The sequence below is a fragment of the Pleurodeles waltl genome, chromosome 3_1 (genome assembly GCF_031143425.1).
Source record: "Pleurodeles waltl isolate 20211129_DDA chromosome 3_1, aPleWal1.hap1.20221129, whole genome shotgun sequence".
Classification (NCBI taxonomy): domain Eukaryota; kingdom Metazoa; phylum Chordata; class Amphibia; order Caudata; family Salamandridae; genus Pleurodeles; species Pleurodeles waltl.
The window spans coordinates 52,467,495-52,492,224 of record NC_090440.1 but is presented as its reverse complement, the minus strand read 5'-3'; positions in this window follow the sequence as shown (position 1 = coordinate 52,492,224).

The window sequence follows — 24,730 nt, the reverse complement described above, 5'->3', positions numbered from 1 at the left end:
GCCAATGCACACAAGAACAGGGAGACCGCAAAAAATGGGGGGGGAACAGAAGAAAGACATGTTGAGTGCATGGCTTACTGCTACCGTTTGCAGACAAGACAGACACAGCAGCCCCCTGCACTACGTCGTGCTGTTGGGCTCTACAGTGCAATTCCTGGGAAATGGCCTACAAGGCTATGGACGACATCTGCACACATAGATGACACAGGTGCATGAATAGCTATACTTGGCACTCTACAGAGGTGGGGTGGGGGGCCACAGGGCCATGCCTTACGAAGGGGTCTAGCCTACGGAACTCGCCCTGGCCTAGGGAAACCTACAGCCCTCCTCCCCCAACCAGACCCCTCCAATGCACGCTAAGTCAGCTGACTGAGAGTGTACTCACCCCCTTGTGTCTGCTGTGATGCTCTCAAGCGCCCATCCAACTCCGGATACGCCAACGACAGGATCCGGAACATCAGGGGGGTCATGGTTCGACGGGCACCCCTCCCACGTTGGGAGGCCTTCCCCAGCTGAGCCTCCGCCGTCTTCTTGCTCCAGCGGCGAATGTCCTCCCATCTTTTCCAGCATTGGGTGCTCCGTCTGTGGTGGACCCCCAGGGTCCGGACGTCCTTGGCGATGGCACGCCAAATATCCTTCTTCTGGTGGGCGCTGACCTACATGAAATGTACAGGGGAAGAAGAGAAGTCATTACCCACTGCGCCGTCAAAGTGAGTGGCCCCCATCCCTACCCTTGCCATGGGGCACATGCACCCACAGTCTTTCATGCAGTCAGAACTCTGCCCCCTTCCATCTTACAACCAGCCCTCTCCACACAGGCATAGCCCATACAGCATGCTCCCTGTGTACTTACCTGTTGGTCTGGAGGACCGTAGAGTAGCGTGTACTGGGGGAGGACCCCGTCAACGAGCTTCTCCAACTCCTCCGATGTGAAGGCAGGGGCCCTTTCCCCAGACGCACGAGCCATTGTCTCTTCCAGACCGAGGTCACAGCAGCACTTGCAGTGTAGGTCCTCTCCTGTCGAAGATCAGGTATCGAGTGATTCAACAGATAGAAAATGTCAGTCACGTCCGTGGCGGTCACATCTGTGGCGGTGCGTACCATCACCGCCTGCGTACATCGTTATTGGCTCCTGGGACCCATAGGGTCCAATGTTAACCAATGCAGCATTGCGCCGCGGTCTTTGACCGCCTACCGCGACGGTGTACAACGCCAGCGCAGTTACCTCATATCCCTTTGTCCCACTTTACAGGTCAGACAGCTGCCACTTCAGGGGCCCACATGGCTCTATTTTTAACTGCGTCACACATACCTAGGCCTTGCCTCAACACTCATACAGGGCAAATTTCGGATTAGGATTCGTGTTCTGTATAAGCTGTGGGTACATACCTCAGAGTTGTTTGACTCTGTGCTCGCTGTTGTCCTTCATAGGCATCGTCCGCTATGACATGTGAGGAGATGGCGGAATCCTCCGGTGTACCGACTGCTGGTGGACCTGTCGACAATGGAGGAAAGAAATTTGATAATCACCTACAGGTTTGACCGTGCCACAATCCAGGAACTGTGTACCCAGTTGGAGCCAGACCTGATGTCAGCAATCTGCCATCCCACAGGAATCCCCCCTCAAGTGCAGGTGCTATCAGTGCTCCATTTCCTTGCAAGTGGGTCATTCCAAACAACTGTGGCCATGGCATCAGGGATGTCCCAGCCTATGTTTTCCAATGTATTGTCAAGAGTGTTGTCTGCCCTTCTTAAACACAAGCGGAGCTACATCGTTTTCCCTCAGGTGGAGGATTTGCCTACAGTGAAAGGTGACTTCTATGCCCTTGGACATATCCCCAACATCATAGGTGCCATTGATGGGACACATGTGGCATTGGTACCCCCCCCCCGCAGGAGTGAACAGGTGTATAGGAACCGGAAGAGTTATCATTCTATGAATGTACAGATGGTATGTTTGGCAGACCAGTACATCTCCCATGTGAATGCCATGTTCCCTGGCTCAGTGCATGACGCTTACATCATGCGGAATAGCAGCATCCCTTATGTGATGGATCAACTTCAGAGGCACCGTGTGTGACTATTAGGTGACTCTGGTTACCCCAACCTGTCATGGCTACTGACCCCAGTGAGGAATCCCAGGACAAGGGCAGAGGAACGCTACAATGAGGCCGATGGGTGTACTAGGAGGGTGATCGAGCGGACCTTCGGCCTCCTGAAGGCAAGGTTCCAGTGCCTCCATATGACAGGTGGATCCCTATTCTACTCACCAAAGAAGGTATGCAAGATCATCGTGGCCTGCTGTATGCTTCACAACTTGGCTTTGCAATGACAGGTGCCTTTTCTGCAGGAGGATGGTCCAGATGGCAGTGTTGTGGCAGTTGTGGAGCCTGTGGACAGTGATGAGGAGGAAGCAGAGAAAGAAGACATGGACAACAGGGACTCAGTCATCCAGCAATATTTCCAGTGAAACAAAGGTGAGATTACATTTCTAACTACTACATGTAATTTTACACTTCTACCTCTATCCTGTCTGTCTACTTCACCCAGTGTATGGTCACTGAGTTGTCACTTTCCCTTACGGTTTCACAGGTGTGGGTCCCAACGTGTGTCATCTGCTCAGATTCTTCATGGACTAGAGCTGTGTGACATAGGTATGTTGACATTACTATTTCAAGAACATTTTGTCACTGTAATTGCAAATACACTATTTCAAAATCACAGACAGACTCCAGATCTTTTGGTGCTTTACGTATGTTTATTTAAATACAAAATATTGGAGGGGGAAGTTAAATGGTGAGGGGTGATGGCGGAGGAGTGTCCATGGCAGAGTCCAGTCTATTAGTCTCACAGGTGCATTGCCCATATGGGCATAGGAAGTGGAGCAGGGGCAGTTTCAAAATGGACAGGGTGACAAAGTGGGACAGTGGGATGACAATCAGGGTGGTCTCATTTCTTGGCGGGGTCTTGGCATCCTGCTCTGTCTTGTTCCTGGATCTCAGGGACCGTTTGCGGGGTGGTTCTCCATCTGCAGGGGGTGGGGTGCTGGTGTGGTGGTCCTGTGGCGGGGCGTCCTGTCCACTAGCGCCGGCGGAGGTGGTGGGCAGTTCATCGTCCATGCTAGTGTCAGGGGCCCCTTGTAGTGCCACAGTGTCCTTTCTGGTGTTGAGTATTTCCTTCAGCACCCCGACGATGGTGCCCAGGGCGGAGCTGATGGTTCTGAGTTCCTCCCTGAACCCCAAATACTGTTCCTCCTGCATGCGCTGGGTCTCCTGAAACTTGGCCAGGACCGTTGCCATCGTCTCCTGGGAGTGGTGGTATGCTCCCATGATGGAGGAGAGGGCCTCATGGAGAGTGGGTTCCCTTGGCCTGTCCGCCCCCTGTCACACAGCAGCCCTCCCAGTTCCCCTGTGTTCCTGGGCCTCCGTCCCCTGCACTGTGTGCCCACTGCCACTGCCCCCAGGTCCCTGTAGTTGTTGGGGTGGTGGGTTATCCTGGGATCCCTGTAGTGGTGGACACACACCTGATTGACGTGTCCTGGGGACAGAGGTATGGGTCCTCTGAGTGGGTGCTGTGCTGGTGTTCCACAGGGGGGAAGGTCTGTGGTGGCCTGTGCCTGTGTGAGGGGAACCGACTGTCCCGAGGCCCACGATGGTCCGGGCTGGTCATCAAGATCCAGGTGGACAGAGGTGCTGTCATCACTGTCGGCCTCTTCTGTGGGTGGAGTGGAGATATCTGGACCCTCCTGTCTGGTGACTTTGGGTAGTGGTCCTGCAGGGGTGGAAAAGCAGGATTATTGCATCTGTGTGTGTCATGGTGTGCAATGGGTGGGTGATCATGTACCCCAGTGCTGGCATTCCTGTGTGGGGGCTTGTGTGTTGATGGTTTAGGGGGGTGTATTGGTATGTGCAGTGGGCATGCTTTAGTGATGGGTGTCCATGCGTTGGTGTTGCATGCAGGGCTTGGTGTTGGGATGGGTGGTTTGTGATGTTGGTACATATGTGAGGAGTTGGAGTGTTGGGGGTGAGGGTGAGGGTGGGGTATGTGCTGGCATGCAGGTAGGGTGGGGGATATAATAGTTAAGATTTGTCTTACCAGAGTCCATTCCTTTACCTATTCCTGCGAGGCCCTCAGGATGCAGAATCGCCAAGACCTGCTCCTCCCATGTTGTTAGTTGTGGGGGAGGAGGTGGGGGTCAGCCGCCAGTCAGCTGAACCGCCTGGTGGTGTCTTGAGACCACGGAACATACCTTCCCCCGTAGGTCGTTCCACCTCTTCCTGATGTCCTCTCGATTTCTTGGGTGTTGTCCCACTGTGTTGACCCTGTAGACAATTCTTCGCCATAGCTCCATCTTCCTTGCAATTGAGGTGTGCTGCACCTTTGCTCCAAATAGCTGTGGCTCTACCCGGACGATTTCCTCCACCATGACCCTGAGCTCCTCCTCCGAGAACCTGGGGTGTCTTTGCCATGCCTTGGGGTGGTGTAGGTGATGTTTGGGGTGGTGTTTGGGGTGATAAGTGTGGTGATATGTAGTGGTGTGTGGTGTTTTGTGCGTGGAAGTTGCGTGGGTGATGGTGTTGTGTGCCTGTGGATGCTGGTTTGTGGATGGTGGTGTCTCTCTCTGGCCTTCTCTCTGTAATACTGGTCGTAGGGGTTTGTGGGTGATGTGGGTGTGTGTTTTATATTGTAATGGGTATGTGGGAGTGGTGTGTGTATGTGTATCAGGTGTGTCTATTTCGAATTGTCCAATGTGGCTGTGTTTTGTAGAAGTGTGTGTATTTTGAGCGCGGCGGTGTGTACCGCCAATGGAATACCGCGGTTGAAATCCGCGTGGATTCGTGTGTCGTGATAGTGTGGGCGTATTTCTGTTGGCGTGACGGTGGAGGTTTTGTTTTCGCCAGTTTATCTCTGACCTTTGGTGTGGCGGACTTGAGTGGGTGTCTGAATTTTGTCGGATTCCGAGATGTGGGTCATAATAGCTGTGGCGGAATTCCGCAGCCGCGGCGGTGTGTTGGCGGTCTTCTGCACGGCAGTAAGTGGCTTTTACCGCCAATGTTGTAATGAGGGCCATAGTGTTCCTCCCCCCGTGCCTAAGGGGGGATGGCCATGCAATCCATCATCTCAACTGTCACGGTCATCCACCAAGGCATGCCCACTCATACATGGAGTCAGGGAGTGGACCAAATGTTAGGAGGGCTGCCAACTAGGAAGCTGGTATCCATAGGTCTATCACATCTACATTCATGTGTCCAGGTGTAGACACCCATCAATACCTGATCTGCCAATACAATTCCTTACACACCCATATCTATGCCAGCACACGTCTAGACTTTACCTGCATGCACGCCTATTGTATTCCACATAAGTGTTATATAAATGGAGTGCAAACCATGGAGCACCATGCTTGGGAACAACTGCCCACCCAGTCTGACATATACGTTACAATAAGAGGATGCACCAAATTGGGTTCAAAATGATGCATCACTGTGTTGTGAGAATGACGGAGTGCCCCAGTGCCAATATCCTCACAGCGTTACACTTCTTAGTCAAATGCGGCCCCACATGTGGCTTGTCATCACCTTGTTTACACGATGCTGCCCATTGAGCACCACAAGCCTCACAAGATATGACCCTCTGCTCGTGCATGGGGAACCTTTAAATGGGACACAATGTCACCATCCAACCTACTTTGATATCTGATCATTTGACAGCTTATAGCATCTAGCATTGTGTGCAACACACATGACTCACTCACACCAAACCCTCAATTACTTCACAGGACACACATTATCACACTTACTGTAGACATCTGGGTTCCTCAAATCTTGCCACTTTGACGATGGAGTAGGGGGCATGTCCACCTGTAAGATATGGATGGAAAACCATGCTTGGTGTCATGTCACTGTCACTACTAGTGGACAACATATTACAGTGTGTACTATTTTAGAGGAGTGAGTAAGTTATCCAGGTGTAAAACAGTGCAACAGACACACCACTACAAACTCACTGACACTCAGGTGAGTGAGAGACACACACCTGCATACTTACACTGGGCCTGAGACTCATGGACTGCTACACCCTGCAACAACCATATGTGGCCAGAAGATGGAACTCCATGGTATGAGGGGGAGTTGTGTGACAAATACATGAAACCACCCAGGCGCTTTGCAAGACAACTGACTCAGGTATTCAAGCTTGTCCTGCAAGGCACACAGAGGCACTTTGTGATGGACATGGGGCTCAATTATTAGTCTGCAATGATCATGCGTTGAGTAATCCATGACTGAAGTGGTAAAGTTGTCTGATGGTATCATATTCCCCATTTACATAGCACCCTAAGGCGGGTAAGCCCCCTTTGCTAACATAATGGCAGGGATCATGTGTGTGAAATGATGACAATGTAGCGCTATACATGCATTGCCTTACTTTGTTGACACAATCCAGGTAAGCATGGTAGGCTGGCGGTGTCTTGGGATATCATACATGGCACTATGCTGGGGCACAGGTATCGCCATGGCCCCTGAAAAGTTTGACTTAGTGATGGTTGTGAATGACTTACCAGACATCTGACCTGCATTGGTATAATGGTAGGACATGTGAACTCCATGTCTAGACTGGCGCAGTTACACTTCATTCTGGTTGCATGCAACCTGTCCACAAGCATTGCATGCAGCACTCCAACACGTCTGCTACTGTAATTCTAGAGCGGTAAACAGTAAATAGTATGCCAATGGGAGACTCACCAACAGGGCCACCGGTCTCCACACCAAGATAATCAAGAACATTCTGCTCCCTGGCCCCCAGATCTGCCCAGCGATTCATCAGCTGGTGCTCATTCCTGGTGCTCCGAAATACCCTCTTCAGTTGTGGAGCACCTTGCCCCACCGCAGCCGCCTCGCCTCGGTCCGCCAACCTTGTATTACCTGGCCCCCCATCTTCAACATCAAAGGCAGGTAGTGGGCTACCAGCCACACAAATCCTCCTCTCCCATCCCGGTCAAACTCCCCCACCAGACATATTATCACAGTACAGGTTGACCACAAATATGTAAGTAAAATAATAAAATGAATATAAAGGAAAAATAAGGCCCAAAAACTAATCACAACTAACCCAACTTTACAACTATTCTCGACAGACACCCCACAGTACAAGTACAATTATACACAAAAAACACACAAATTAAAAGACACTGGGACAAAGTACAGACAAAAATTGAAAAAACACGACAGGAGGGACACCACAGGATACAAAATGCATGAAAATCACACCACCAACTCCAGAACACAACCACTCAGTCAAAGAGGCACAGACCGTAAAGAGAAAGTGAAAGTACACCCAATGACCCATGCTTGTAAACAGGATTTCCTATTACATCACTTCCTGTCCCTGTGCGTCACGTTTTCTGTTATGCATGTATTTATATGACACACGTGATATTTGCCTTGGTATTTTAGACGCATGACATACGTGCATCGTTTTTATTGATGCAGTACCTTTATACGTCGAATTCACTGAAAATCTGAATTGAGAAGAGTGTGAAGGTGGAATTCACGCTAAGGGTCCATGTGTCATATACTTTGCGTATTTTTTTTTTATCAATTCCTGATTGCGTGATTTTGTTCCATTGTCTATGGATGCACCCTGTATCAACATACAAATGACATGAGCTGTGCTGCAGTGTGGCATATAGTGTATGGCCACATGTGGTAGTCCATGCAACAATGTGATGAGGGTGTTATTGGTCTGTTACACCTATGTGTGTTTCAGAGTCAACAGCATGCAAATAATTGCACGTCGTGCATATGTATGCATGTGTTACAACAGTGTATCCAAATATGTATGGCAGTCAGTACAGTGCAATAGTTCTGGTTTGTGATTGTGAATTGTGTTTACTTATGTGATGTGTGTAGTTGTCTTACAGAGCATTACATTTAAGATGACATACACAGCTCAGGCATTGTTGATGATGGCTGAACAATGCTACCTAGGACATGTTACCCGACAACTCTCTCCGTATGTAGATTTGGAGTTGATGGTGACTTGTGTGTGCTGCACACTCAGAAATAGCCAATTGTCCATCCAAACAGCATTTGTATAGGGCGGTGTCCCTTCCTGCACAGATACATCCACCTCCACAGGGCAGCTAGCCAAGCACCCTGGTGCAAGGTTGGTAGTATAGGTGCACAGTTGCATATGAGCTACTGCCTCAGGGGACTACAAAAGGTTGCCCAGTAACATGTCACACATGGGGCATTCTTGCATAGTCAGAATGTTGCAGGACAGTGCTACCAATGATAGAGATGTGTTGTGCATTGTCACTTACTCATTTAAATGGGCCTAAGTGTCGCACATCATCTGTAATGACACATGTCAAAATGGATGGGATGTCCAGACTCTGTAGTGCTACCATGTTGCCACCACATCTGACCCCATCGTGTTGGAAGGATGTGTCATGTGACCCTCTAGTGATAGCACACTGATACAAAGGTGCACTACACAACACATGGTACATACTGGCCATCAGTTAAGAATCCAAATCATATGTCCAGGTCCTTGAGCCAAACTCAAGATTGTCATGTCCAACAACCCAGTGCTGAGAAGACCATACACAAGGCCAGGAACTCACACCATACCACAAACACATATGAGTCACAACCAACTCAAAATATCAACTGCCATGCTACATGACAAACCTGTTTCAAGCCTTAACAACAACTTACTCCTTTAATCTTTTGCAGCGGATCAGGTTCATGGCATTCAGCCATGGATAATGACCCCATTTCCCAACCCAAGCACAGCAGCAGAGCATGCATATAATGAGAGACATTGAAAGACACTGAATACTGTGAAGAGGACATCTGGCATCTTGAAGTTAAGATCCAGGTGCCTGGACATCACAGGAGGCAGCCTCCTATATGTCCCACACATCGTCTGCAAGATCATAATGACATGCTATCCTGCACAACATATGTGTGCGGATCAACGTACCCTTGTATGAACAGGTTGATGAGCTCCCTGAGGAGGAGGAAGGTGGTGAAGAAAATGAGGGGGAACAGCACAACACAGCTGCTGAGATACGCCACAGTCAGCACATAGTTGATGACTTCTTCACTTAAAAGTCACTTAACTCACCTTGTACATTTTGCTAATAAACAACTCACTTACTCACACATCCTGCTTTGGACTTTTCAATCTCCACAACATATACCTTAGGATTCTGAGTCTAACTTCAGGGAGTATGTTCCAAATACTAATCTGAAAAGTACTGTTGCGATATCACATGTGATGCGTAAGAATGTACCACTACCATCACACACATCACAAATAGCCTCTTCACTTGAATGTGACAACTGAAGGACACAATCTATGGATCACAACATATGAATGACATCCACGTTGCCAACAAGTTCATCAATAGCTCATCACACACAACTACAGCATGTCCAAATAGGAGGTAAACAAGGGGCCCACACATGAGGCAATGGATGTCAAAAATTAGAAAGACAGTAATGTTGGAGCAGAACACTGTCACAACTCAGTGTAAGGGTTGTATTGGCTGCATGGAACATGTGTGAAAAGGGGGGGACATCATTGGTAACAATGTTCATCATGATTAGTCCAGGTATGACAAGCAATGGAAGAAGTTTGGCCTGCACAGAGTACATCCATGGTCATCAGTCCTGCCACTGCCATGGGGCCCAATCCTGACAAAGGGTACACATGACTTCACACTTTGCACGGACACATCTGTGGAATGCACATCAGTATGGATGAGAACATATGCAACTTGGCTGCAGGTTCACGACACAAATAAACCCACTATTGCTAAATTTAATGAGTGTAATCAAACATTTGTGGTCAAAACATATGATCTGGGTGGAATGTCGGCAGAGTGTGTCCAAGATGCATTGGTGGCACAGTCACATGAGATCAAAGCACAGTATACTAACTTATTTCAACCTGTAAACAGCACTCCTGGGGTGCTGTTTGATGTGGGCACTGACTCAGGTTTTAGGTAAACCCTACATCGGAGTCAACATCATCATTCTATGTATCTTGTGGTGACTGACGCATTGCATGCCCCTTCCACGCTACATACTGCATGGGAGGGTGGCCAGTTTACAATGTGTCTTCAAGTCATAAAAAAATGGTCATCTGCCAAGTTGTATATACAGTGCAGGTCATGAAAATGGCACTTTGGGCTTTAACATAGGTTCCTTGGTGATCCTGAGTGGCAGCTGATTTTTGTGGCAGCCATTAGGTGTCCAAGGGTGTGAATTCCATTGTTTCAGGATGATCAACATAACTACCAGTGTCTCTCCTATCTTCCAACACATGATTCACCATTTCATGTGGGCTGTCTCACTCCTCTTCTCTCCTGCTCCTGATGGTGTCCTAGAAGTGTCTGGATCACCAGCACAGTCTCCTCATGCAATCCTGGTGCTGCTCTCTTGCTATATCTAGCATGAGAGCAGTGTCAGGATTGGTCTGAGTAGCTTTATCTGCCCTCAGACAGTGTATGGGAGACTGTGCTGGTTTTACAACTCAGCTGTGCAAACCAGCTGGGTTGCACATCTAGGCAAAAAGACCAAAAAGACATGCACACTTTTAAATACACTCCTGTGACTCCACTCCACTCCTCCTCCCCCATCCCATGGCCCAGCCCTGCCCCTTCCTGCACATGCTTGCTCAGCCAGCAGCTGAAAAATAAAATGATAATAAAATATTGTTTTATTTTTCAGCTGCTGGCTCTGAGCCAGTTGGGCAACGCTCCTCCGCCATTCGGAGGAGCTGCCCCTGCCAGCTCCACCCTTGTTAAGTCACCACCACCTCCTTGTGGCAGGCTGCTTCAAGCCTAAGGTCAAGTGCATCAGAATTTTGGTAAAGCTGTTGGTTTATTACCCTGACTAGTGGGCCACTGTTGGCAAGTATCTTATACCATGAAACCTAGAGAGTACCAGGGGGTTTTCTCTGCTCTACTGCACATATCGTGAATGCTTGTGGATGTTCCTGAGACTCATTATCCACATCAGATTTTGTAGAGCTCACAACTACCCAAACAGGCATTCTGGTGCTGGAACCAGTCAAGCCAGGGGTGCAAGTAATCAAAGGACTTTCTCTGGTGAGTAGCTTTACTGAACATGTGGAAATCCTGAGTATTTCTGCTTGCTCATTGCACATGTTTGGAGGCTATCCATACTATATGGGAATCCCTAGGAGGTGGATGAGGAGTTTTCCCAAGGCCAACATGATGAAATGTGGGTGTCTTGTGCCATGCCACTAACCAGGATGGGCTTGCAGGGGGCATACAGGCAGTGGAGGGGGGGGGGCTTTAACAGCATCCAGTATGATAATGCCTCTCCTATCCACCCCATTCTCATGTGGGTATCACTGTGTCAGAGAATGGTGGAAGAAAGCTAGCACCTGCTTTCACAAAGCTGTAAAATGAGGCTTTAGTCAGTGACAAACTCACTAAAATTGATGAGTGAGACTCACTGTGGAATGAGGCATGCTACTGATGTTCTGAAGATGGGTACTATTGGGGAGATTCATACACTAAAGAATTTGTGTTAGGATAGCTGTGAATGTGCAGTGCATTTGTATTTTTGGAGTTTGGCATGTTTTTCTGCCACAGAATGTGTGATATTTGGAAATCGAACCTTTGTGGACCTAGGTTTTTCATTTAGCAGAAGGCAGACATGGAATGTTTGTCAAACAAAATTCAGATGCTGACCACAGGTGTCTCCAACTTGATTAAATAGTGTGTATAGAGGTACTCCTAATGGCAGAAAGTAGTCTGACAGTGAACATATACACCATGGTTATCTGAAACAGTAAAAGTCCTGGAATGTGCACCACTCTCTGGGTGAAGATTGTACATGCAGGGTTTATTCATTCCATTAGTGAAAATGTGTTTTTTCTTCAGGGCTGTATCTCACGGAGTAAAGAGTGAGAAGCTCTGCCTAACCCTCCCCATAAGAAAAACACAGAGATGTGTCAAACAAATACACAGGTACACGCATACATGCTCAGATACATACACATTCATCCATCCACAAACACACACACAAACAAACTGTGAATTTAAAGTTCTTAAAATAAATGTGTCATCTTTATATATTGGTACATAATACATTTGTACTGATTCATATTATTACTTAATATTTGTTCTACATGGCAACATAAATTGCAGTTTTACCGTTTCAGAACAATGGGTCCAATTCACAAAGACTTTTCTGTGACTTACCTACGGCTTATTTGTGAATTCCAAGAGTAAGCTAAGAGTGCAAATTGCTTACTCTGGAAATTAATGAGTAAGCCAAGAGTACTACAAGAATAATCCAAACCTAAAATCCACTGTAGAAACTAACATTACTATTTCAAGTGAACAAATAGCAACCTGAAATCATAAGGCCATCACCTGTTAGATGTCACACAAGGTAAATGAATTAAACCTGTGCTCATTCCATGGAATTGTGATAGAAAGCTTTCAGGCTTGAATAAAGGCATGTAACATGTGCAAGCAGTGCATGCAAAACAGAAAATGTCATGCAAAACACCATAACATACCATGATGATTTTTAACATAAATAGAAAGATTTTGGGTCTGATTACAACCTTGGCGGATGGGATACTCCGTGACAAAAGTGACGGAGATCCCGTCCACCATATTACAAGTTCCATTATACCCTATGGAACTTGTAAAATGGCAGGCGGGATGTCCGTCATGTCTGTGATGGAGTATTCCATCCGCCAAAGCCATAAACAGGCCCCCAAATAAGTAAAATAAGACGAAAATGTCAAAATGCCAATAAGGGGAAACAAAGATGTGAATTTTTAAAGATTTAAATGAAAATAGAACCAAAAAGTAGAAGGCGACAATGATAGTGTATGGAAGCAGTAAACTGGGACCTAGGCATGAATGACGGCCAACCGTGATGGAGCCCTGGTTGGATACCGCCGGTAGATTGATGCCGGTGATAGCCATTGTTGTGGAACCAAAGGCTGCATATTTGAAGCAGGTTCGTCCCGCTAAACCTTTGGAGCTTTTGAAATTCCTCACTGAAAATGTTCTTGGTCTCAACAGAGAATAGGACTTAGTTATTTTTCAGAGGTGCTTGGGGCCTTGATGGGTATGAAACTGAAACTCAATTGTACACCATGGAAATACCAGTTGGATACTTTTTCCCACTGGTGCCCCTGAAACTCTGAAGCTCAAGAGGAAACGTTTTTCAAAGTTGCCAACATTTTCTCTGATGCCCAGATAACCACAGGAGCACACTTGTAAACCACCTCCTCCCCTCCCCGGACTTTAAGGGAGGAAACATTGAGACTCACAGGTTGTTAACCTGAGGCCAACAGCAAGTTCCAATACAGGCACAGTTTCACACTGGAAAGTTGCATACTTCCAGGAAGAGGCCTCTTGCAGCTTGGTGTGTCTGGGTAGCCTCTCCAGGGGTTAAGCCAATTTCCATTTAAGTATACTTAATTTTTCACTGACATTACATACAGCAAATCCAGTCCTCTTCTGATGTTCTGGAGGTCGACAAAATGTTCTGAGGAAGTACCGTGGGATCCAAATATATGCATGGAACTGGCTTATGTGTGGGGGTTACTCCTGTACACTCCACAACCCATGTGGTAAAGGTTCCCCGGGGGAACCTTACCCACTTTTTCAGCAGTTCCTGTTTGCCCTACTGCAAAAAATTGCACAGTGCCTCTCACTCTCAGATCTAAGATAGGGAAACCTTCTCCCCTTGATTATAGCCTTTTCTCCCACCCAGTGGTATGACCAGGCTAATGGGCATACCTCTCCTGTATGGTTACTCAGTACCGGTTCTGGAGGTAGCTTTTCTCCCATTCAGTTTGGTGCTTGACTGATTAAGGGTACAAAAGGTGGGGCTTTCCAAGTGTGATCTAACATTTGCTTGTGACAAGTCAGGCCTCTTTGAAGTTAATTAAGGACCTCAGCCCACCCCAGCTGGTCTTCTAGCCAGCCGAAGAAACACTTGTCCACTCCCAAGGCATTATGCATGCACTCGGAACAAAGTTCACACCTAATTCAGGCCAACGACCAGCTAGGCTGTTGCTGGAGAACTAATGGGCATGTGCCATCAGCTATCAAGGAAAAGGTAACTTTCTAATAGTTACATTTTCCATATATTTAATAAACATCAATCTTTACTATTAGACTGGATTTATATTATGTACAAAAATAAGTCTGTGCATAGATTTGTAGCTGGTAAAGGGAAAACATAATAAAGTGTATAATCTATACTATGAGTTTCCCTGTACACTAGTTACAACCTGACCAGTAACAATGTTGTTTTGGGCTTTGTCACAGGGAAGTATTCCATCTCTAATGTCACACATTTTCTGCTCTTAAACATTATGCAGGGCAGGCCTGAAGTGATATTTGTATTTCCTCTGTGGTGGATGGCACAATAGGTGCTGCATTTCATAAGTGGCATTTGACTTTCTATGTCATCAGCATATTTATACTCCATATCGCATGCTCTTATAGGAGAGTTAAAAGTGTCAGACTATGTGAATCTGGTTAAATATTGTTTTTAATGTCCAGATTAGGTTTGTCCCTCCATGTTTGTCCCACATAAGAGACAAACTATTATTTGGGTGCAGGATCCTAGGAGTTCCACACACTGTGTGCAAGATGTGCACATGCACTGTGAGAATGACAGGTGTATGTGTCTGTATTAGTAATTACACTATTAGCCATTTACGTTGCCCACACTACTACAGTTTATCATACTCAAATGAACGATGTTTTAGCAACATTAGAATAATGAAAGATTAAGGAAAAACTGTGTGGGTCTAAATGTATACTTTGCAGTTTCTATGCAGTTAGTTGATGGCATCCCACAACTCACAGTTTTGTTATAAATAAAAGTGTGACTTACTCTCTGCGGGTAACAAAGATATATGGAACAAAAGAAGTAACCCACTGAGCTATCTGCATCAGTGGCGAAAGTGATAGGGTCCCCTGTAAAACGTGATGAGGGCCCCATAAGTCTCCCTTATGTCACAAACATGAATTGACTTTGGGCTTAATGGGCCCCCCTTGAAGGCCCTTGATCTGCATAAAATAGGAATCTGTGGCTTGCTTGTTAAACATTATACCTTGCAGCAGGCACATTAACCCTCTCTGCTATTTTATGATGAGAGACAACTGTGCTCACAGATGTTTCCAGCAAGTGAATTAATCACAACAGTTATCTGTTATACCCCGGAACTGGGTGAGTATGAAAACATGACTGCTACAGGTGCCTTAACCCAATAACATAGTTTCAAATGCTGCTTGTTTGTAACTTGTTAAGTGACCTAGAACCGATTACTAGCATTTGTCCTTGTTGAGTTTTTAAAACTTAAATGTACAGGTTGACTATCGGTCGACTGTGAGTCCCTGTTTTTCTACCGCCTGCGACCCTTTAGCTCCTAATTCATGGGATCTCGGAGTACATTTTTTCTATTTCCATCACTGCCTTTGCCACAAAATACCACAACAAAAGCATCACTAGAATAGAGTCACAGCGCTCAAAATGCAGAGGGAGCATCGCAGGGTCGTCCTCTTAATTGACAGCGCCCTTTTGGCATAAACAAGTGACTGTTCGAGGGACGTGGTAAATCCACTTAAGCAACTGTGCAGGTCTGAGGAGAGTGGGTTTCCAGGAATCAATCAGGAGGGCTCAAAAGTTCATTAAAACAGAAGAGCAGGGCTGCCGCCGCTTCTGCTGCTCGCTGCCGCTCTGAATTAGAGCAGCGCCACGTTGTGTGCTTCGAAATTGAATCAGACGCGATATATTTGATTGTGCGCTCGAGGCTTGTCACTCTTGCAACTTTTAAAGGATGCTTGAGAGCAAGGTCTTTGGTCTGAAAGATGGAGTTCATTGGCAGCTGGGGAGCTCGAGGGCAGGACTAGAGACCCATGCCATTGCACCCTGTAATATTATGTTCATGGGTTCACATTGCTGGCCATGATGCTTGCACATTGCCCTAGGTGGATGACCACACATCTCAGTCATAACCTGAGCCATCAGGAATTCCCACGTTCATGTAGCTATAGAAAGAGAGGAGAGCCGAAGACCAGCACCTGCACCACCTATATTCCTCTTTCATTTGTTAAGTCACTCAGGACCCTCATTTGGAGATTATCAGAAAATGACCACCAAATTTAGCAGAAATGCCACACGAAAATGTACACCTTTGAGAGGTAAGTGATAAAAAGTCAGTATTACCAGTATACAAATAACACCAACACAAAAATTGCTATGGCCATGAATCACAAATGCAGCTTTAAGCATACATTTGCAAGCCACACATGTAAAGGCAGTGCAAATATAAAAAATGGGTTTAACACCATATCAATAATTGTTGTGCTGATTTCTACAATGAAAATAGGCACCATCTGAGAGCAGCTGGTACATCTAACTTGGACAGCTGCTAATAGCCTCCCAGGATGAGGAAACTGATTGTGCACATCTCACAACAGACACTACTGCAGCACACATCATTCACCTTAAACAAATACCCCTACTGCTGGGGCATGCCAGGCAGCAGGAATAAGCATCATGCAGCTGCTGCATGACAGCAGGAGCATCAGAAGGAGTGCTGTGAGGCTGTGCCACACAAGACAAAAACAGCACAATGTTCATCCTGTCCTTCTTCTAGAAGGACATACGGTGCCACACATGCACTCAGACAGACATAGCTCCACTTGTAAAGTTGCTAAAAGTGCTACATTTCAGAGTTGCCGGAGGATACCTCTGGCAGACGACATTTTCCAAATATTGCCAAAAAGTGGGACCTCATATCACTTGTAACAGTCAACTTCAATGCCTCAAACTTTTTTTTATACAATTGGAAATTTCCGAAGTTTTTCCTGGGTCATTTGACTGCACACAAATCTAGCTGGTGAGAGGATTAAATCAACTCTTTTCTCTGCAACCACCTGAGCCAAGTACTTGATTGATTCCATATCACTTGGTGCAAAAATGAAGGGATAAAGTGCAGGATTTGATCTAAAATAAACATATGATAGCAACATTTCAGGTCTGAACAAGAGTGCTTTGCGCCTTAATGAAAGTCATTATGAACAGCATTCATGGAGGGGCATGGGCAAACAAGTAGTTCCTTTCTGGGATTCTGGCAGGGGATAGACAGCTGATGGTCGTCAAATGTTGCATTGGCTTAGCAATTGCAATTCTAGCTAGTTCCATTAGAACATCACACATGTAGACTTAAGTAACCACTTACCTGCAAGTTCTTAACCCATGCTTCAGCAATAAAGGTCTCAGCAAAGTACGTCTGTCAGTTATCAGGGTGGGAAAACAGCATAATAGATGGCTCAGGGATGCAGTAACATACGTGAACAAACGTCACAGCTGCTGCCCCCACTTTTTGATTTCCACTGCGCTCTGAATTCTCATGGTGGTAGTACCAGGAGTCTCATGTAGAGTATATTTTTTAGGGCTGTCCTGCCTAATAGTGTCTTCAAATATAGCTGGAGTTGCTGCCTCATACAATTGAAGCAAGCCTGGAGCCCTTACGGTGTACATTACTTCCTGCAAATCGAGCACCTTACAGAATTGCCTATCTTGAGTTTTTAAAATGTGCTTCAGCTGATGGTGTGAAACTGCTGTGTGTTTTATGAATCCTGCATTCAAGTTCAAAGTATTGAGAGCTCTGTGCAGAAAATTTGACCAGGGGCTTGATCTTTCTTTGAAGCTGGCCTCCAATGCACATTTCATCGTAACTTCTTTAGCGGACCATGACAGCTTACAATAGCTGTTTTGCACTCAATTTCCTAGGGTGCCAGCCTAGGAAAGGCAAGATGCCCATAATTTATAGCTGGTAGAAGTTTAGCCTCAATTGCTATACAAATTCCTTCTGTAGTAGGGCCGTACAGGTTTCAATGAAGTGTTGCCAGTCCAAATGTTGATTTTGCTGCATTTTTGTCTAATGCACTGGAAGGTAAGAATGTTTTACTTGTGTCGGACAGCCATACACCCCTATTTATATTTGTTAGTTGTTAATGCATAGAGTGGACTCAATTTGCATCTCTGTTGATGCTTTTTTGGAGTGATCAAAGGAGCCAGAACTGATTTAAGTAGTCATTTGCAGTTTCACTGCACCAGCCATGTGCACTTACACCTGCATGGCTGCATGGCTTAATCAAGCATATGCTACTGGCAGGATCAACCAGATTAATGGCAGGATCAACCATAGGAAGAACATTAAAAAAATAAGTTTATACAAGCCAAGCTAGGAACACGACTAAGCATGCAGTTGGCCTACCATTTTGTTCCATATCATTGGTGCAGAACTGATATATTGTACAGAGAAGGTTTACTCATTGTGGTCCTCTATTGTTCTCTAGTCTTCAGGTAGCAGGAGACCGAGCCATGACAGCATAGTGTTCATGTTCACTATAGTTAGTGGGTCTTAAATTGATGAGGACCGAATTATGACAGCATAGTGATCATGTTTAATATGGTTGAGTGTGTCTCAAATTGATGAAGATTGCCCAATATTATGATCATCCTACTCTACAGACTGCTATGTGATTATAGGGATAACTTGGAGTTTGGCAGGTGCATCATCATTCCTCCATCATGGAGAAACTGATCCATCCATCAGACTTTCTGAATTCCATCTTTTGAATTTAGAGTTTGGGCTGAAGGACCATCATCCGTCATGATGTAGGACAGTCTGTCAGCCAATGGTCAATCCTCAGTCAATGGTCTCCATATTCAGCATTTATAAATACAACTCATCACTGTTGGTCATCATATCTAGAGTTCTTCTTCATCAGAGTGGGAAGGGAGACCCTCAAGACAGAGGACAACCAGGATGGAGGGGGTTTTCAATGGAAGAAACATTCATCATGTTGGCACACATGTCCACCAACATACACCTGCTCAGAATCAACTTATCAATAAGACCTGCACCTCGTACTGCAGAGCATGTACCAGCAGTAGACTCAAGTTAGCTCATCCTTTCAAAATTTCTGGAAGAAGGCAAACCAGGTTCTCAGAAAATGAGTGAACTGTTATGGTGGGTGAGATAATTAGTAGGGGTGGGTGTATGTTGCATAATTTTGGGTAGCATCATTACGCAAATTCACTGAGAAATTATACATAATTATCTGAGATGCACTTTCCACTGAAAAAATACTTGAACGGTCTGGGTGAAAGAAACTCAGCTTGAAAATTTAGTTTTCAGTTCATTTCTGGTTGCTTGCATTCAAAACACTGCTGTTCTTATTCAGATTTACAGTTTTGCACTCAGGAATTACCAGAATGGTCAGCTTCTCTAAAAAAAAATCTACCTGAAATGCCACTCACGTTTAAAATTATCCAAACAGTATTACTTGTGCTAAAATTTCTCCCAGAAATTACATGATGTGGAGTAATGGTGTAATCTTGGTAATTTTACATAATTTTGTTACTCAAAATTCCGAAAATGATGCCAATTACTCTGGCATGATTAAAGTTTATTCCAGGCCTAATAATTGAACTGTAGCCACAGTTGTTTGGATCCTTGATACAGACAAAAACCAGGAGTCACATTAATGACAGAATTGTGGCTAAGGTGAATGCTGTCTCTGATACCAGATGCTCACAGGAGAACATCTGTGGTGGAAACATCTTCGGTGAGAGTATGTTTCCGCACTTCAATCAATCAGCCAAGGGAATAGCAAGGAGAAGGCACACAAAAAACAAGGGGAATAAAGCAAGAAGAAAGCAGTGAGAATTTAGGGAAAAGCAAGGAGAAGACACACAAAACATAAGGGAAAAATCAAGTATAAAGAGGTGAAAACAAGAGAAAAGCAAGGAGAAGGTACATAAAAAAATGGGGGGAAAAGCAAGGAGAAAGCAAAGAAAATGAGGGAAAAGCAAGGAGAGGGCACACAAAAAATGGGAAAAAGCAAGGAGAAAGCAGTGAAAACGAGGGAAAAGCAAGGAGAGGACAATCAAACAATGGGGAAAAAGCAAGGCAAAAGCAAAAAGAAAGATAATATATATGTACATATATACATATATATATGTATATATATATACACATACATCTATATATACACACATATACACACACACAAACTATAAAGATATATTGTTGGAAAGTGTATTATTGGTAAGGGCAGGTAGGTACCGACACTAAGCAATAGGCCACAAACCCCCACTACATCTAGTCAAGGTCTCAGTAAATGAATCCTTGCTCAACACTTGGTAGCTTGGCCCACGAGAACTTAGGAGACAGGAGTGTAAAACAATTAATATCAACAAAACAGTAAATAAGTAAAACATTCCACACAAAAAAAATCGAACTCCAATTTATAAAAATAGAAAATATTTTTAACTTTAAAATGACACCAAAACAACAAAAATCTAATGTAGGGAACTAGAGATAAGAATTTTTAGAGATTAAATGTAAATAAATGCTTAGTAGCGCCTAAGAATCAAAAGCACCAACCCGGGACATCTGGCTGCACTCGACTGGGGCAAAGTCAAAGTTTGAGGCTGACCACAATGAATCCCTGCTCGGCTGCACTGAGTGGGAGGCCTCGGTCAAAATGTTACCTTCGTACGTAGTCACTTTTTTGGAGCTTTTTCTCTTGTCATCGGGCGATGCTCCTGTTCAGGATGGGCTGCGATACGACGATGACGGCTTGCTTCAGCACAGGGTCCTCGTCAACTCCTGGAAGTCTTGTTGACAGGAAAAAGCTCTGGAGCTTCAGCGGAACAAACCTGAAATTCAGGCCTGGTCCCGGTTCTACATCGCTGGCTTGACTCTCATTGACGGGTCGGTCACCTTATGGAGCTTTTTTCCACAATTGCTCCAAACTTCTCCAAACTTCTAGAACTTCTTCAATAAGTACATTTTGGTCCTCAAAGTGTCCACAAACTTGCTCCAATGTTTCAGAAGCTCTGAGCTGCTCTTCGGAAGTAGGGACTACAGTTGCCAGAGTGCACCTGGTCAGAATGGCCATTGGATACTGGTCAGCTGGGCTATTCTTGCAGGACTTGATGCAGGGGACTCTAATCAGCTCCTTTGTGCCTGTGGCTTACAGGGAGTCCACTCCTGCAGTTGCAGAAGCAAGGCAAAGTCCTTTTCTTGTTGATGCCCAAAGTGTACAGCTGGTGCAGTCCTTGTGAGTGCAGTGTCTAAGTGCAGTCCTTCTTCTTCCAGTATCTTCTTCTAGCAGGGATCTGAATTTTGGAACAGCTCTCCCATATTTATCCTTGCTCCACTGGGCAGAAAGCTGGGGGTTGCTTCTGTCCAATGGGGTGCAGGCCAACACCCTCTGGGGTGACCATTTCCTGTGAAATGTGGCAAAATTCTTCAAAATCCAACATGGAGGAAATCTCTCCTTGAGTTTTACATCTGGCTGAGGCCACCTACTGGTGTGGTCACATTTCCTTACCACACCTCCCCCTGCTCCTCTCCTAATCTAATCAGTGGGTCTCCTAGCTGTCTGAGGGTGCAGGAAATGTGGAAGATCAGGTTTCTATCCCAAGTGGATTTCCCTCCTTTGAAGACTAGTTTGGCTACTCTTCCCCCATCCTCATCTGCTGTAGCAGTTTTCTGCCCCCCCAGATGCTTCCTTTGTGTCAGCCCATGCCACTTTATACCTTATTAAGGCATCTTGACTCAGGCTGCCAGAGGCTGACCAATCAGGAAAAGGCACTGCAGGGGCCAAATTTGTTAACTTTCAGAAAGAGTTCTAAAACTATTTCCCTGTGCTAGTCACATCACATTCAACATTGGCAATGTTGTTGGATTTATTATAACATTAATTCTGGTACCAAACTTGCTATATTTAGCTCACCTCTATTGAAGAGATGACTTTCTTATTTCAAAATAAAGGGGGTCATTCTGACCTCGGCGGTAAAAGCCGCTTACCGCCGGTCAGAAGGCCGCCACAATACCGCTGCGGCCAGCCGCCACGGACATTCTGACCCACAACTGCAAAACCTCCAAAAATCCGCCCTCCACTGCAGTCCGCCACATCAGCGGCCAGCGGTAAACTGGAGAAGACCAAACCTCCACCGCCACGCCAACAGAAATATGCCCATCCCATTATGACCCGCAAATCCACGCGGCGGTCATTCAACCGCGGTATTCCATTGGCGGTACACACCGCCGCGGTCAAAATACACACACCTTTACAAACCCCTACCACATTGGACAATTTGAAAGGCACACACCTGAAACACATACACACACCACTCCCACACATCCAATACCATATAAAACACACACCCACATCACCCACAAACCCCTACCAACAAAAACCAGAGACGAAGGAGAGAGAGACACATCAGAGAATAGATAGCCAGACACACAGAGGCACACCACAACATCACACACACCACATAGAAGCACAAAGCACCACACACCAACACACACATCATCACATACACCACCCCACACCTCATACACACTACCCCATGGCACCACAAAGGCACCCACGCTTTTCGGACCAAGAACTCCGGGTCATGGTGGAGGAAATCATAAGAGTGGAACCCCAGCTCTTCGGCTCACAGGTTCTGCACACCACCATAGCAAGGAAGGCGGAGCTCTGGCAGCGGATCGTGGACAGGGTCAACGCGGTGGGACAGCATCCCAGAAATAGAACGACCTACGGGGGAAGGTGCGATCGATGGTCTCGCGACACAACATCGCAGTGCAGAAGACTGGCGGGGGACCCCCACCCACTCCACCCGAATTCACAGCATGGGAGCAAGAGGTACTCAACATCCTGCATCCTGATGGCCTCGCTGGAGTACACGGAGGAATGGACTCTGGTAAGTACAAGGCCAACCACTTCACCCCCCCCCCAGCATGCTAACCCCCACCCTCACCCCAAGCCCCCCAGCACACATCCTCCCTGAGAATGTCTCTCCAGCACAACCCACCCAACACCAACCCCTGCATGCCATCCCCAAACTATGGACACCCATCACCTAAGCATGACCACTGCACATACCCATCCCCCCCCCCACAAAACACCCTCACAACACCTCCCCCAAGGGAATGCCAGCACTGGGGGACAAGGGCACCCATAAAACGCAAGCTAATGCACACACAGAAACAATAACCATACCCTCTTACCCCATGCAGGACCCGAACGACAACACACCGGTCAGGAGGGACCAGAAATGTCCATCCCACCCCCGGAACAGGCCCCTAGTGATGACAGCAGCTCTGTCGACCTGGACCCTGATGACCAGCCCGGACCATCGGGGACCTCTGGGCAGTCGGTTCCCCTCACCCAGACACAGGCCACTGCAGACCCAATCCCCTCTGGGAACAACAGCACAGCTCCCACCCAGCGGGCCCATGCCTCTGTCTCTAGGACAGGTCAAGCAGCGGTGTGTCTACCACTACAGGGCCCCCAGGGTAACCCACCAACCCAACAACAACAGGGACCTGGGGGCAGTGGGAGTGGGCACACCGTCCAGGGGACAGAGGCCCAGGGAAACAGGGCAACTCGGAGGGCTGCTGTGCGACAGGGGGGGGAGGAGAGGCCCAGGGAACCCACTCTCCAAGAGGCCTTCACCACCATCATGGCAGCCTACCACCACTCACAAGAGACAATGGCGACGGTACTGGCCAGGTTGCAGGAGATCCAGGCACAGCAGGAGGAACGCTACATGGGGTTCAGCGACCAACTCACCAACATCTCAACGGCTATTAGGAGCATAGTCCAGGCCCTGAACCGTATAGAGGACACGTTTCGGGACCATGTGGCATCACACAGGGCCCCTGTCACTAGCCAGGAACAGGAACAGCCTACCACCTCCGCCGGCGCTAGTGGACAGGAGGCCCCACCACAACGACAGCCCACCAGAACCCCACCTCCTGCTGAACAACAACCACCCCGCAAAAGGAGCCTGAGATAAAAAAAAACGACAGAGTAGGATGTCAAGACCCCCGCCAGCATCACATACCCCCTGAAGTCCTCCCACTGTTCAACATTGCCACCCTGTCAAACCTTGAACTGCCCCTGCTCCATCCTGCCACAGGCATATGGACAATGCACCTGTGAGACTGAGAACTGGACTCTGCAATGGACATTACTCCACCCCCACCCATCACTGTTTCACTATCATGTACCAATATCTATGCACTAATAATAAATCACACATTGCACTGAAATCAATCAGGACTCAGCCTGTCTTATTTACAAATGTATGACACATTACATATCAGTTACGTATTTTTAACATTGTGAATTACACATACCGAGGTAACTTAGCATTAGTCCATGGGCCAACCAAGCCGAGGTCACGCAGTGGCTCATACAGCACAGAAAAGGGAAGGGAAAATCAAACATCATGTTTATAGTTCTGGGGGGAAATCGACAAAGTTGAGATGCAGGAGGCTTTCAGGAAATGTAAAATGGCATGGGTGATTATTACCTGTGTGCTACTGGAAATACTGTTCTATTACTCTGTCCCTGTTGTCTGTGTCGTCCTCTGAGTCTTCCTCCTCTTCACTCTCCGCAGGCTCCACAGCTGCTTCAACACCACCATCTGCACCATCCTCCTGCAGGAAAGGAACCTGACGTCGCAATGCCAGATTGTGAAGCATACAGCAGGCCACGATGATATGGCACACCTTCTTTGGTGAGTACATCAGGGATCCCCCTGTCATATGCAGGCACCTAAACCTGGCCTTCAGGAGGCCAAAGGTCCTTTCGATGATC